At 44.7% G+C, this 15,841-nt stretch overlaps 1 long non-coding RNA gene across 1 annotated transcript; it reads right to left on the bottom strand.

Annotated features, from left to right (window-relative positions):
* Positions 1-7,322: 7,322 nt before the first annotated feature.
* LOC129380415 (uncharacterized) lies at positions 7,323-11,264 on the bottom strand. Its single transcript, XR_008608424.1, has 2 exons — positions 8,403-11,264; positions 7,323-7,881 (listed from the first exon to the last, which is right to left on the bottom strand). It is a non-coding gene; the product is annotated as an uncharacterized lncRNA (long non-coding RNA).
* Between the last annotated feature and the right edge of the window lie 4,577 nt (positions 11,265-15,841).

The following is a 15,841-nucleotide window of genomic DNA, read 5'->3' on the forward strand; positions in this document are numbered from 1 at the left end:
CACTGACAAAGGGGGAAGAGAATTGGAAGTGAAATGAGTTGCTACAATACAGTGCCCCTGATTCGCTTTCATTGGAAAAAGAAACATGCTCTTTAGAAAAATCAATCTTCTTGTTATTACGAGCCGACCTTAATTTAACGCTCATCTTTTGTAAGGTAATATACTGTTTTCTCTATTCATGTAATATAATTAAAATTATCCAGGAAGAGGTCTTGCTCATTCTATTTCACGTCCCGTAGATAGAAATCTGTGGTTTGCAGGGGTGTTTATGAAAAAAATATTCAACAGTCGAATTCAGGCAAACTTCTGTTCGTAAGATACCTCTTGGATTTGCCGGACTAACTTCGGTAATACTACATTCGCTATCAGTATTGCTCAGCATGTTTTTACGAACCACTCTCGCATACGAAGTGGTTTCTTAATGCAGCCTTGAAAGTTACTCAATAAAATTTGGCCTGTTGCAGATCACTACATCATTATCAAAAACTGTCAAATAACGCTCCGAAATCTGGAAATGCATACTGGTACGCTTAAGAAGCAATGGCCATGATTTTAACAGCGAAAAATGTTTGTGATAACGTGATAATTTCTTTTACTCGAGTTCATTCCTGTTGTGGAGAAATATGAAGTTAAGTAAACGGGGCCAGCCAGTGTAGCCAAAGAAAAGAAAGAAGACGTTGGAATACGTAGGTACTACGCCATGACAACTCATTAAAGACGATCGAACACTACTTACTGGAATGCCGGCACTTCTCTTCCCTGAGAAAAATGACATTGGAAATTACAGTGCGACAGCTCGGCCTGCCATCTAACACTCCGGTGCTGCTGCCTTTTGGAGCGTCTGTGCTTGGGCACTCACACAGCAATGTTTGAATCGCCTTAGAAAAATTCACAATTAAATCAAACCGATTTCATTGTTGACCGTATTATTCATTTCATTCCTGCTTTTTTGCATCAATTATATTATATATACTTTTTTCTCTTGGTTGAATGAGTCTACTGAATCGTTTTGAACTTTCCTCGCTTCAATTTATGCAACAAAATGATAGATTTCGTGATTTATTACCTGAACACATAAGTAAAGTCTGCTCGACTCTTGGCCAATCCCCGTGAGTGCACAGGTATGCGCCAAACTCATCAAGGTAATCATCATCATCATCTGCTCATCAACGGGCTTCCGGAGCTTGCGCCTGGGTGTTGGACACTCCTGCCGTTCCAGAAAGTGTGCTTGCAGAAGATCGCCTAGCCATGATCCTACTTCCGGGTTTGCTGTCAAGTAGCCGGTGGTTACTGTTTCAGATTTACAGTTTTATTTCACACCTTCTTTGATTGAAGGACGTGGTTATTTTTGAACTGATGTCTGTCTCCTCTGCAGGCCAGAAGAGCCCTTCTGGTCTGCTTCCATCACCCTCAGTATACACCAGCGGAGCTGTTTCTTCGAAGCGGAAGAAGCAGCGTTCCAGTGGCGCTAGTACCCATAAACGGGGGGATGATCCGAATAAAGAATTTGAAAGCAATTCAAACTGAACTTCGGGCAGTCGTCACTCACTTCCAAGAAATCACCGAGGTTTGGCATTTTGGACGAGGGCGGATCCTCTGCTCTTCACAGGACCAGGCTTGTGTACAATATCTGCTAAAACGTATTAATTTTGCCACGCACCCGGTGAGCTATTTCATCCCACCTCTCTTAGCTTGCTGCACAGGCCTAGTCCGCAGTGTAGATGTAAGCTTAAGTCCTGCAAAATTCTTACACTTTTTCTCGGCAGGCTCAACAAGGATAGGCGATGAGAAGAAGGTCCCTACTGAAACAGTTATCGCAACGTTTGCAGGGACGACTCGCCCATCATCGTCACCTGGTCATTGATTTACAGAGTTGAACCCCTTGCTCCACGAGCACTACAGTGCCTTAAAGTGACCCTAAAACGATTTTGCCGATTTTGTACAAAGGTACTGAGTCGTTAGAGTAGGTCCTTCTGATCATTAATTGACGCATCTAAGTGCTCCGCGTAAAGCGTGTAATTTATTATAAGGTTTTCAACATATACATCGCTGCCGATCGCAGCACACTGCTCGGCGGAATTTTCAGCCGCCCCTACCCATATAACGTAAATCACCCAATTGACGTCACTAGGGCGAGCTATCCGATTGGCTGCCCAGGGCGTGTCATCAATAATTTTTTCACCTTTATGGTGAACAAATGATGAACGTATAGTTGGAATGTTAGTTAATTTGTTTCAATAAAAAGAAATTAACAGAAAGAGAATGCACAAGAACAATTTTTCACTACACTTAAGCACTTCAGGCACACAGCAAGCGTCGTCTGCTTGTATTACAACGTCATCCGTCTTGACGAGAGCTCCGTGGTCAGTGTCGGTCTGTCTTTTCGTGAGCACCATGAATCGCCTTGGTTGCGATGTGGGCTACAAGCGTAGCGACTAGCAATATGTCCAGCTGCGACATCGTGTCCCTCTGCAAGGCAGCACACGAGCGGAGTGGCTGCAGCGCATCTAACTGTCGCTATCCGATCGCCGCCAGAATTGGCGCGTTTGCGGCCGTCCCTTTACACCGGAGGATTACTACCACAACAGCGTTTCGCGCGTATGGTATTCGGGTAAACGCAAGCGAGGGGACAGGGCCTGGTCGCATGACCTTGCGTTTCACGGGATGAGCAGAAGCGCAAACGTGAATGATCTGCACGGTGCAGCCACCTGGTGGCACAGAGCTCAACCAAACACAGTAGCGGTAACGAAGTGTGTTCTTCTTTGCTGCTGGTGTAAATTTTTCGCAGGAGCGTAATCGTTAACATGCTGTTTTTGTATATGTTTAAAATATTTTACACTTGGTTAGAGCAATATTAGCTCTTTGTTTGGCTGGTTAAGCTCAGCGCGAACAGGTGGCTGGACAGTGCAGACGCATCAGGCCGCTCACGTACGTCTACGCTAAAGTTGCTTCATCAGCTTGAGTTTATGCATCCACCCATCCGTCGAAAGGACCAGCCCGCCTGTGGTTATCGTAATGCTAGACACGTTCGGCGCTGCGACAGAATGCTCACAACGGACGCTGCTTCGATAGCTCTCGCTTGGGGTCGACTGCCAAGCAGCTGCCGAAGAGGTTGGAGAGGCTTCGCGCGCTCGCTCCTAGAGAAGCGGAAGTAGACGACACGACGTGCCATCATGACGCAGAGCTAGTGAAGGCAGAGCTTAGCCACGATCACTCGGCGAACGAGTTAAGGAAAAAATGGAGGAGGGTAATTTGTAATCGTCCATAGATCTCTTAATATGAGACGCTTCACACAGATTGTGGTGCGAATGATTAAGTTTAGCTGTGCCCTACGCGTCTGCAAAATTTGTCCGAACCGTTTCAGGGGCCCTTTAGTGTTGGCGTTTCGCACTCAGCATTAACGCTGCCGGTCAACCCCTCGATGCCGTAAATGCGGCGATGAACATAGTAACGATGCTCCGTGGCTGCTCCTGGGCACTATAATAAACATTTTATTGATTGATTGATTGATTGATTGATTGATTGATTGATTGATTGATTGATTGATTGATTGATTGATTGATTGATTGATTGATTTTAACCAAGTGAAAAGAAATAGCCATCGCCAGCATACGGTGACAAAGATTACTCTGTTGATTTTCATCTCAATAAAATTTTGGCAGATCATTTGTTCATCACATAATGTGCGAAGCCCAGAAAGTGGCAGAAATTTTTATCTTTGCGCTCGGTGTCCTAACAATACGTGGAGGCGACATCTTATCACGACGCAGCATGTGAAACAATGGCTGCTGCGCAACATAAATAGCACCCTGGCGGATAGCAGGCGTCTGACAACGCTGGCGTTATTAGAAGCGCTGCCAACGGCAGTGCGGTGGTCGCGCCTTGGTGGTGCGTGAGATGAGACCGACTGAAAACCGTCGGCGCGTCACCCACTGAAACGATTAGACAGCGTTATTTTGAGGTTTATTGTCCGTCCAGCTTGTGCACGACGGTGTAGAATGCACACAACTACTCAGTAGGATCGCAGCGCCTGTGCGCACCTCAAGGCTTTCATGGCGGCGCTGCAGAGCCGATTGAGTACAGCGGGACAGAGCCTCCGTTGTTCTTGCAGGCAAATGCACTGCGTGCCTCTGGAGGCCCAATCCTACGTGCCAGGCAGGACATGAGCCATCGATACCACGACAGCACAATGGCGGCGAAGAGAACGCGCCTCGAATGTCCGTATAATTTTTATCGCAATAAAAGAAAGGCATCTCGAGTGTCCGTAAGCGGTAGAGGCCAAGTGACATTAGTGTATTAAATCACAAACATCCTATATTTTCTACTCATGCCTCAGTTTGGCGACGATTAATTTCGTATTCAATTCTTTTCACCCTTTGTGACTGTCTCGATTGAAGCCGCGCCAACTTTATCGCCAGCATCGGCCAGGATCGACTAGCCAGGTGACAAGAAACAAGCAAACAGAAATCATAAATTAAGATGCATTGTTTCAAACTAAGGACTTGCGCAAAAATCCCAGCGCTAGGGACGTCCGATGGCAAGTTTTTCTTCTAGGTATGTTGGAAGATATCCTAAAAGAAAACGACTTTCCAATATTCGATGAAATCTTTCGATATCGTCTAGAGCTTTTCACATAACATAAAATGTACGCCTCACGAAACAAAAGGCCTGCTTTATTCCATTTAGTTTCCAGTTAGGCAGTGCTCGTTCCAGTGACGGCGACAGCGCTGCAATCGGCGATGCGTACATCTCGTGTAGTAGCAGGCGTGAGGGCCTTCTTTACTCGACGACGGATGTTAGCACTCATTATGGACACCTGTGCTCCAGTATGAGTTAATGCCGTCAAAGAGGCACCGTCGACGTGGACATCAAGTAAGTTCTTGTTCAAATGGAGAGTCAGTGGACGATTTCGGTACGATGAAAATAATGCAGCAGTATTAACGTGATCCTGCGAGTAAAACGAAAACATAGGAACAAAACATTACGTAGAGGACGACCTTGCTTAACTTTTAATACCCCACTGAATATTGGTTAAAAACGTCTCTCTTAGAGTAATCAGGAATGGCCACTAAAAACCGTAACATGAAACAGTTACTGAAGTTCTCATAATTGCCAAGGCCTATCTGAAAAAAAAAATCACCGCCCAAGCACTCCGTAGAGACAGTTAACCAGCGAAGCTATAACGTGCGGCCCCGGTGTTTATCACTGGGTTAATCCCGATCGTTCATGAAAGGACGGCTTGGTAGGCTGCCGGATCCTCGGTTCGCAGTCGGTGCTTGCACTCGGCTGCACAAGCCCGTTCTTGTGCCCGGGCTGCAGCATCGGCACTGCGTAGACGAGCTCGTTCCAGGTTCTGCTCACGGCGTTGTTGATCGAAAGCTGCCTGTTCCTAAGGAGTACGTATGAAAGCCTCTAACCCTACAGCTAGAATAGAACTGGCAGAACTTTCGGAGTTAATCAACAAGCGTAAGACAGCTGAAATAAGGAAGAATAATATGGATAGAATTGAACATGCTCTCAGGAACGGAGGAAGCCTAAAAGCAGTGAAGAAAAAACTAGGAATTGGCAAGAATCAGATGTATGCGTTAAGGGACAAAGCCGGCAATATCATTACTAATATGGATGACATAGTTCAAGTGGCTCAGGAGTTCTATGGAGATTTATACAACACCAGTGGCACCCACGACGATAATGGAAGAGAGAATAGTCTAGAGGAATTCGAAATCCCACAGGTAACACCGGAAGAAGTAAACAAAGCCTTGGGAGCCATGCAAAGGGGGAAGGCAGCTGGGGAGTATCAGGTAACAGCAGATTTGTTGAATGATGGTGGGCAGATTGTTCTAGAGAAACTGGCCATCCTGTATACGCAATGCCTCATGACCTCGAGCGTACCGGAATCTTGGAACAACGCTAACATAATCCTAATCCATAAGAAAGGGGACGCCAAAGACTTGAAAAATTATAGACCGATTAGCTTACTGTCAGTTGCCTACAAACTATTTACTAAGGTAATCGCAAATAGAATTAGGAACACCTTAGACTTCTGTCAAGCAAAGGACCAGGCAGGATTCCGTAAAGGCTACTCAACAATAGACCATATTCACACTATCAATCAGGTGATAGAGAAATGTGCGGAATATAACCAACCCTTATATATAGCTTTCATTGATTACGAGAAAGCGTTTGATTCAGTCGAAACCTCAGCAGTCATGGAGGCATTACAGAATCAGCGTGCAGACGAGCCGTATGTAGAAATACTGAAAGATATCTATAGCGGATCCACAGCCACCGTAGTCCTCCATAAAGAAAGCAACAAAATCCCGATAAAGAAAGGCGTCAGACAGGGAGATACGATCTCTCCAATGCTATTCACAGTGTGTTTACAGGAGGTATTCAGAGACCTGGATTGGGAAGAATTGGGGATAAAAGTTAATGAAGAATACCTTAGTAACTTGCGATTCCCTGATGATATTGCCTTGCTTAGTAACTCAGGGTACCGATTGCAATGCATGCTCACTGACCTGGAGATGCAAAGCAGAAGAGTGGGCCTAAAAATTAATCTGCAGAAAACTAAAGTAATGTCTAACAGTCTCGGAAGAGAACAGCAATTTACAATAGGTAGCGAGGCACTGGAAGTGGTAAGGGAATACATATACTTAGGGCAGGTAGTGACGGCGGATCCGAATCATGAGACGGAATAATCAGAATAAGAATGGGCTGGGGCGCGTTTGGCAGGCATTCTCAGATCATGAACAGCAGGTTGCCATTATCCCTCAAGAGAAAAGTGTATAATAGCTGTGTCTTACCAGTACTCACCTACGGGGTAGAAACCTGGAGGCTTACGAAAAGGGTTCTACTTAAATTGAGGACGACGCAAAGAGCTATGGAAAGAAGAATGATGGGTGTAACGTTAAGGGATAAGAAAAGAGCAGATTGGGTGAGGGAACAAACCTGAGTTAATGACATCTTAGTTGAAATCAAGAAAAAGAAATGGGCATGGGCAGGACATATAATGAGGAGGGAAGATAACCGATGGTCATTAAGGGTTACGGACTGGATTCCAAGGGAAGGGAAGCGTAGCAGGGGGCGGCAGAAAGTTAGGTGGGCAGGTGAGATTAAGAAGTTTGCAGGGACGACATGGCCACAATTAGTACATGACCGGGGTAGTTGGAGAAGTATGGGAAAGGCCTTTGCCCTGCAGTGGCGTAACCAGGCTGATGATGATGATGGTGATGATGATTTCAAATAACTCACACCGAAGGAGTATCGCAAATAAATGTGCCATGTTCCTTCAATATCAATGAGCTTGCTGGACAGCCAAGAACACGAAAACAGCAGACACCAATTTATTGCAGCAAGATTGTGAGAAAAGTGGCAGACACATGAAAACGAGAAGTATCTGCGAAATGGAAGTAATGTAGAATACTCGGAAATTAATGGCGTGATGTCAATAACCTTTACACAAGCCTAACGACACATACAAGACGCGTTGCAGTTATCCAAAGCATGAAAAAAAAATGGTACACAGACAAGCCAGCAATTAATTTACTCAAAATTTGATTGTTTTAGAAGGAATAAAGATGACGCTTTTTCTTGTACTTCTACGAATGAGGATGAATTAAGGCAGCAAAGTTATGTGAATAGTTGCGCGTCAAAATAAAATATCTAGAAAAATCATTGGGCACGCACCAACATCCAGTGAGTCCTCATTAAACAGCTGCAAGATATGGTCATCTCAGTCAACTTCGACGGTATTGGGGGTGTTCACCTGCTGTCTTCGAAGCCTTGCAATCATCTTCTGATACTTGGAAATTTTCCCATGAATATCCATGATGTCCTTTGACTGTAGAGTGTATATTGAGGAAGGAATGGTGAAGTTTCCTGTAATACGTAGAATGACAGATAGAAGGTAAGCAATACTGGAGGCTTCAAAGCTATTAAATGTAAATACTACGTTCCTTCGTGTAAGTAATACTGGAGTCTTCAAAGCTTTTGAATGTAGATGCTACGTTCCTTCGAGTAATGCATATTTTTTCTGATCTAAGGTCAATGAAGCACTGTTATAAATGCTAAGAAACAAGAAATTTTCGACGCTAAGAACTCCATACACAATTAAAACACGATAACACGTATCTTCAGCCCAATGCAAAACAGCTAACAACGCTCGAGCGCACATAGCTTGCTGCAGAGGTTCAGAGGGCGCGCATTATTGCCCTACTGCAAATATTCCACCTGTCCCGCTTTAGAAATAGCCACATTCCTTATGCAAACTGGGGCACTATACTTTTTAGGAAGCCGCTGCGCGTAATATTCTTCAATAAATAAACATAAAGCTCTCTGCACCGAATGGCATGTGCTCATAGGCCGCATTTATTACGAATCATTTTATTGTATTTTCTTACTTCGTCATTGTACCGAACGTGTCTCGCAGCTCGGACGCTGTCATGTCGCTGTCATCGCTGGCATCGCCACTCATTGCTGCGCATGATTAAAAGAAGAATGCAAAATGAAATTCAACGTTGCAGATAGGAAGCAGCTGTTTATGGCTTCAAAGCCACCATGCCCGCCTCCGTCACTCGTTCATGCGGCTACCAGTGACATAACGAAATACGAAAAGAATAAGACTTTTAGCAACGTGCAAAAGAACTTCCTGCGGCCTTACCATGAAACGGCGACGAAGCAGTAGTGTCAGACACTGGCAGAAGAACCCAACAATGATCCTCGGGCTCATCTTACGCAAGATTATAACGACGCCACGAGCCGGGCGATGGGGCCTGACTGCGCTTCGCACGTGTGGCGTCGTGCCGCCTGTGAAGCTGCTAGCCACGGCCGCAGCTATATTTTTCTTGGTGTGCTCTGCCACCTAGCGGAACCGGCGAATCTCCGTAGCTCGGCCGCGAAACGGCTCGAGTGTCCACTCTTGTCGTTTACTATGTTACTCTATGGCGCCGCCACCGCCACTTGAGAATGCGCTCTGCGCAAGCCACGTGTTCCCGTGTTTACGCTTTCTTTCTACACAGTGATCGACGCAACCGATGGAAATGCTTCGTCTGCCGTTGCTCCTAAACGAGCTGCCCGAGCAAAGGCTCAGCGCTGCCGCCGAGAGCACGTTGTCCTTCAGAATCAAATTCTTTGACATAATATATTGCGAATTCCAAACACCTAGACAGCTGCGCCCGAAATTCGGATTTGGGAGTGTCGCAATCGTCAGTGAAAGTTTTTTTTTTTTTTTTTTTGAAGCCATTGCTTAATTTTCCGGTGAATGACTGATGAATGGGGTGTTGAGGCGCCAACTTGTGAGTCGCAGTTAAGACATCCCAAGCTTCCTGCATAAATTTGGAGTTGAAAAATCTCTTCGCTTTTCAGTGTTGTGATTGGCGTGGAATTCTCCTGGAGGACGCCAGCGAAGAAGCTTGTGCGCTACGCAAGAAGGGTTTCTAAATGTGAAATAGCACTTTTCTACAACTCCACTGCTGAATATTCGTTAAATACATTCAGGTTATTAACGGATGACTTCTATTTCGTGGGAATACAAATCTCAAGTTCTCAAATTACTTGTGAAATGCCAGTTAAAACTTTAGACCTGTTACAAATCACAGGAAACAAGATTTATTTTTGGGCAGCCCACCTTTCGAAAGTATCTTGAGTTCCATAACAATTGAGTTTTTGAAAGCCCCCCCCCTTTTTTTTTAGCACAGAAGTACGGCAAAAGAAGACAACGCCCATGTGCCCAAGCTGAGAAAAGTCAGCGCCCTTTCCTATGGCTCGCGCTCATTGTTCGAGATCTAAGTACATGAATGCCCTTGCCCACATCTAATGAAAGCTTTCTTGAGGTTGCGTTGTGTTTTCGTTTGTTCGTTATTTATTTAATTGGCTCTTTCAGCTCCATTGCACGTGACACCATGGTATAAATATTTGGTCTCACCAAACATATAATATATTGGGAATTTACCAATCCGATTGTTGTTGTTTTTCAGTTAGTTTCTAACAGTACCTGAAGTAATAAGAGTTTTCTGTCCTTTGTCTATTATACGCCTGGACGCACCACTGAACAGATTCACTTGTTCTTGCCCGTTTGGCTGTCTTTTAGTACGAGCATTGTTAACACAGATGTGCGAGCCCCAATAAGAACGTGTCAAGAGCAATCACGGAGTGATAAGTAGGAAGCAGTCAACGAACAACCCACTTTCATGGGCTTGTCATAAAAATCGAGATCAAGTGAAGAGCAAAAAGAGAAAAAACATCCAGGAGTATTTGTACAGTGCATGTTCCGGGGTAGCGAGAATTCCAACTTGCTCCTATGAAAAAGCCGCATGTTCACATATTTGCAAGAACCTGGGCCCGTATTCCCAAAATTATCTTACGCTAGGAGTGTTTCTAAAAGAAAACTTCAGCCAGTTCCAGCCCCCTTGTCCTTTAAGTCGTTAAAGCAAGTACTTTCGCTTAATTGTAATTTGAACAGTTTTAGACAAATTTTGCTTCGTTCTACTCCTCAATTTTTGCTCCTTGTGTTTGCAGTTCCAGCCTTATCTTACGGCTTTGTATTGAGCATCATTACGCGTACCGCTGTCCTTTTATCGTGACGCAGATGATAGCTATTGGAAGAAGCCCCGCGAGGTGAATTTCTTCTGGCAAAAAACCCTCACTGCGCTCTGTGAACCAGCGGGAATTTTTCCGGCCCAACGCATGCATTCACATTAGGCGCTTGACGAGATGTAATTACACTCATGGTACCTCCGCTCATATTTTCCCCTTTTCGGACAGAGAACGAAATGCCACGCTCAATAGCTGTCCATGTTCTCGCGTACAATATCAAGTGAAAACATAAAGGAAAACGAACAGGGGCCGGAGAGGAGGCGGCGCAGAGGGAGAAGCAGCGTTATTGGATTTATGTTGACGCTCCCAGTTGGCAGCTCAGACCCTTCGTTTCATTCTATCTGTCTTTATGTGCGTGGAGCCTAATACGTCAATAAATACGGGCATTTGAGCAGGGTTGTACGACTTTCCTTCAATGTGAGCGGCGAGCTCTATGCAAGCTTGAGTTCGCTTGAAACGAATGATAACTAACTACTGTGAAAAGTTCCCATGGCTGTGAAATTGGGCAGACCACAGTATTGTTTGTTGTCTAACCCCCTGAAAGGCCTGTCAATGGTCACACCGGCTGAAATATATATAAGCCAACATAAAGCAGAAAAATTGCTTGCTGTGTTTAAGAAGCTTTATGACTGGTTATATTTTGCTTTTAGAAGCAAAGTAGGTGAACGCAGAAGCTGCACCCAGTCAGTCTTTTTGCTACTCGCGGAGAAAGAAGTGCCTCATGCAGCGTTTGTGATTGCGACGAAACCATGCACTGTATCTGAAACATCACCCCTGTTGTAACAATGACAGGGAGACGTTGCGTCACGCTTTAAGACGACTAGACGACTATAACCACATGTAGAGCTGACTTGGTGCATTGTACACATCATTAAAACTCCTATTTTGGGAAAATGTAATGCCAAAAGCGGCACATCCCCGTTGCGTGTCGGCGGTCGTAGGATGCGCATTGCGTTGGGGCGTTTCTTCCCGACCAAAATGTCATCGATCTATGAGGGCTCATGCGCTTCACGTCGCGCAACACAAACAGATAGCAGTCAATGATTCGATAAGGATAGCAAGGAGGGATCAGGGGTTATATAGGTATCATCACGTTGGTAGTGGTTCAACGCGGATGGATAAGATGCTAAAGAGCGATAAGGGCTTATAATGGTCGGATCTCTTCTGGTGATGCTAAAAGCACTGATAACGGTTGATCAAGGTGGGATCAAGTCTGATAGGGTGGAAAAGGACGGAGGACAGTTGATAAGGGTCAAATCGAGTCCGATAAACTTGATAACAACCAATAACGGCTGATAAGGGTCGTATGTAGTCTTATAAGATTGATAACGACTGATAAGTGTTGATAAGCATTATACTGATCGGATCAAGTTTCATAACATTAATAATGACACTGGTCTGCATGGAAATGAGCTAGTGGCACAATATTTACGCATACTTAGACAACTCCCAGAGGAGTTTCTGCGTCAATTTTTTTAAGTTCAACGTAGAAATGATAAAGTAAAAACGAATGACAGTGAAAGAACAACCAACATGTCCCAGGTTGGATCCGAACCCACGTCTTCGCATTATGTGTGAGCTACAGCGGCGCAGTGCCCCCATTCACCATATTGAATAGTACACGTGTACTAAATCTAGCTCTGGGAGTCTTTAGCCAGCGCCGCAACTTACGGCCATGGCGGCAGATATAGAAAATCCTATACCGCAGGAGTCACGTGGATACCGCAGGCACCACATTCCGTTTTTGACAACCCCATTCCGCATAAAACCACCTTGAGACATCATGCACGCGCGAAGTGCAGGGTGCAGATGACAGGTGCTTGCACACACGAGGCAAAAGCTAGGTGCCTCTAAATGACGAGTTCATCACGCTTACTCCCGGTGTAGGTTCTCTTAGCGCATGCCATGTTATTCCCAGAGCATTGAAAATTAGCTGGAGTCTCGTTATATTAACTGTTATAGCGCAGGACAATCGTCACGGTGAAAACACACTGTTATCTCTCTACAGATACACCACTCGTCCAACGCATGCATCTGCGGCCGTTGTCAGGTAACGGAATTCACGAGAACATGCCAACCTGTCCTGCTGCTTGTCTCAAGTGAGAAGAAAAGCGTTCTGCGGTCTGTCGGCGGTTGCTGCTGTGCATCGCGCCCACACGTCATCCACGCGCTGGCTCTCGCGATCTCCAGATTAGCGAGGCAGTAGCGGCACACTTCGCTCTGTCTACAACGTGCCGCACGAGACAGATTATCCGCGCCACCCAATATATCGCGAAATGAAAACATGGTTAGAGCTGCACTAAAATTTTTCATTAGCGAGTATCCTAATTGTCGGTGAAATATTATTTTCGAATTTATTCTGTTTTTTTTTATATATACAACGATTTCTTTATATCATTAAGCTTGAGGATTAGCTGAGGTAATATTGCATTCTAAAACTGCTACCGCGCATCACGGAAAGGAAGAAACAAGCCGAGCCGGCCAGAAGAAGGCCTGAAGACCAGCGCTCTGTTCCTTCTACTGGTCGGCTCGGCTTGCTTCTTTATTTCCAGGTTATTATTATTATTATTATTATTATTATTATTATTATTATTAATATTATTATTGTGCCATTATTACCGAGGTGAAGTTAGAATGCAGGCGAGAGCTTGCGCAGACAAGGAACGGGCTGATAAGACAGGCTTCCAACAAGCGAGAGCGAATGTGACGACGGTGCCCTCTCCCCTCAAGCAACACGTGGTGCAGCAGCAGGCGTTCTCTTTAGCCTGCTCTGCTCGGTCGAGGCACGCACGTTAGGTGACGTCGCAACCAATTGGACTTTCGGTGCCGTTTCGCTGCTACAGACGCCACCTTTTTCGCTCGCTGAGCTATTTGACGCTTTCGCATCAATGAAATTGACCCATAACATAATGTAAATTACGTTGGATTTCCATTTTCTGGAGTTACATTTGTTATGTGTGGCCTGTATACATTAAAAACTGAGATTGGGTAGACAGCATTCAGCACATAAACAATACAAGTTTCGTTTCGCCGAAGTACACACAACCGTTTGAATATCACTTTTCTGAATTCACAAAGTCATATTCACTTGAATGATGCGAAGCAACAGCTTGAGCAATTTTAGTCTGTATTTTCCACCTTATTATGTAAATAATTGTATGTACAGCTGCGTCGCTGGAGAATAATTATATCGGATATCTACGATGCGCCAGCACATAATAATCGTGGTATTGCAATAGTATCTCCGTACAATGTGGTCTCTCGGTGAGAACTTAGCTCTACTCTCACCTCACTATGGCTCAAACGACATTCAATAAGGAACTTTCGGCCGGTGTACTTTCACACTTCGAATGTGTGTGGTGTGAGAGCCCCAGTAACGTCGGATTCATTTAAGAAACATACAATTATTACAGACGCAGAATACGAGGTCAAGTTCAACATGGTCGTGATTTGAATATGCCTTTTCTTTCTTCTTCTCCGCCCTTAAACTGGCTCTCTCAACTACTACACGCAGAGACAAAGAAACAGCGCGCGCATTAGATCCCATAGATGAGATGAATATTTACAATTAGTATTAGGGTTATAATTATATTCGAGTGCTGATTGCCGTGCTATCGTTTGCTAACGAAGCTTTCCCTCAAGTCTAAATATTTTAAGGCAGTTTGTCGTGTGCGTATCATGGCTACGCACGCTTATATCGCATTCCGTTTCTCTACCACGGGTGCGCTTTAAAACCACGGCGCTGCAGTTTTTGCTTTTCTCTTCTTTCTTCTTCTCCGCCCTTAAACTGGCTCTCTTAACTGTACTACACGCAGAGACAAAGAAACAGCGCGCGAATGCGATCCCATAGATGCGATCAATATATATATACATATATATATATATATAGAAAACTATCAGTCATAGCTCTCGTAGTATAGCCCTCTGGGCCGTTTCCTTTTTTTTTTTCGAAAGTAGTCCTATTAGGGTTATTATAATTACACGAAGGTACTTCGCCCTCATCAGCAGCAGTCCTTGGTATAGTTATTCTGGCGGCTAGCTTCCCACGCTATGCGTGCCGCCATCGCACCTGGTTAAGCTTTTCCTAGACGCTAGAGCTATGCGTTGTCCGCGCAACCTTGAGCGATCGGAAAGCACGTTTCCCCCTCTTGGCCGGCGGAGAAGGGATGCTTCGTTCCGGCCGCGAAGCTCTCCACATCTCTGTAAGGTGCCTTGTGGATGTCTCGCGCTGAAGATGCCCTCTCGGTGAGCGCATATTTCACCCCTCATCTTTTAAGAGGTTCAATACATACGAGCATTTGTCTAGCAAACCAGATTTTTTTCAAGGGAATTTTCCACGTCTCAGTAATTTCTCTCGTCGTATTCGAGTGCTGATTGCCGTGTTATAGTTTGTTAACGAAGCTTTCCCTCAAGTCTAAATATTTTAAGGCAGTTTTCCTAGCCTCTAAAGCCGCTCGAGTTCGCTCTTCTCCTTGAGCGGCCATTTTTCCTAGAAAGTATGCCTTCCAACTACTCTGCCCTTAAACTGGCTCTCTCAACTACTACACGCAGAGACAAAGAAACAGCGCGCGCTTTAGATCCCATAGATGAGATGAATATTTACAATTAGTATTAGGGTTAAAATTATATTCGAGTGCTGATTGCCGTGCTATCGTTTGCTAACGAAGCTTTCCCTCAAGTCTAAATATTTTAAGGCAGTTTGTCGTGTGCGTATCGTGGCTACGCACGCTTATATCGCATTCCGTTTCTCTACCACGGCTGCGCTTTAAAACCACGGCGCTGCAGTTTTTGCTTTTCTTTTCTTTCTTCTTCTCCGCCCTTAAACTGGCTCTCTCAACTACTACACGCAGAGACAAAGAAACAGCGCGCGCATTAGATCCCATAGATGAGATGAATATTTACAATTAGTATTAGGGTTATAATTATATTCGAGTGCTGATTGCCGTGCTATCGTTTGCTAACGAAGCTTTCCCTCAAGTCTAAATATTTTAAGGCAGTTTGTCGTGTGCGTATCATGGCTACGCACGCTTATATCGCATTCCGTTTCTCTACCACGGGTGCGCTTTAAAACCACGGCGCTGCAGTTTTTGCTTTTCTCTTCTTTCTTCTTCTCCGCCCTTAAACTGGCTCTCTTAACTGTACTACACGCAGAGACAAAGAAACAGCGCGCGAATGCGATCCCATAGATGCGATCAATATATATATACATATATATATATATATAGAAAACTATCAGTCATAGCTC

This window comes from Dermacentor andersoni, chromosome 1 (assembly GCF_023375885.2).
Source record: "Dermacentor andersoni chromosome 1, qqDerAnde1_hic_scaffold, whole genome shotgun sequence".
NCBI classification, from domain to species: Eukaryota; Metazoa; Arthropoda; class Arachnida; order Ixodida; family Ixodidae; genus Dermacentor; species Dermacentor andersoni.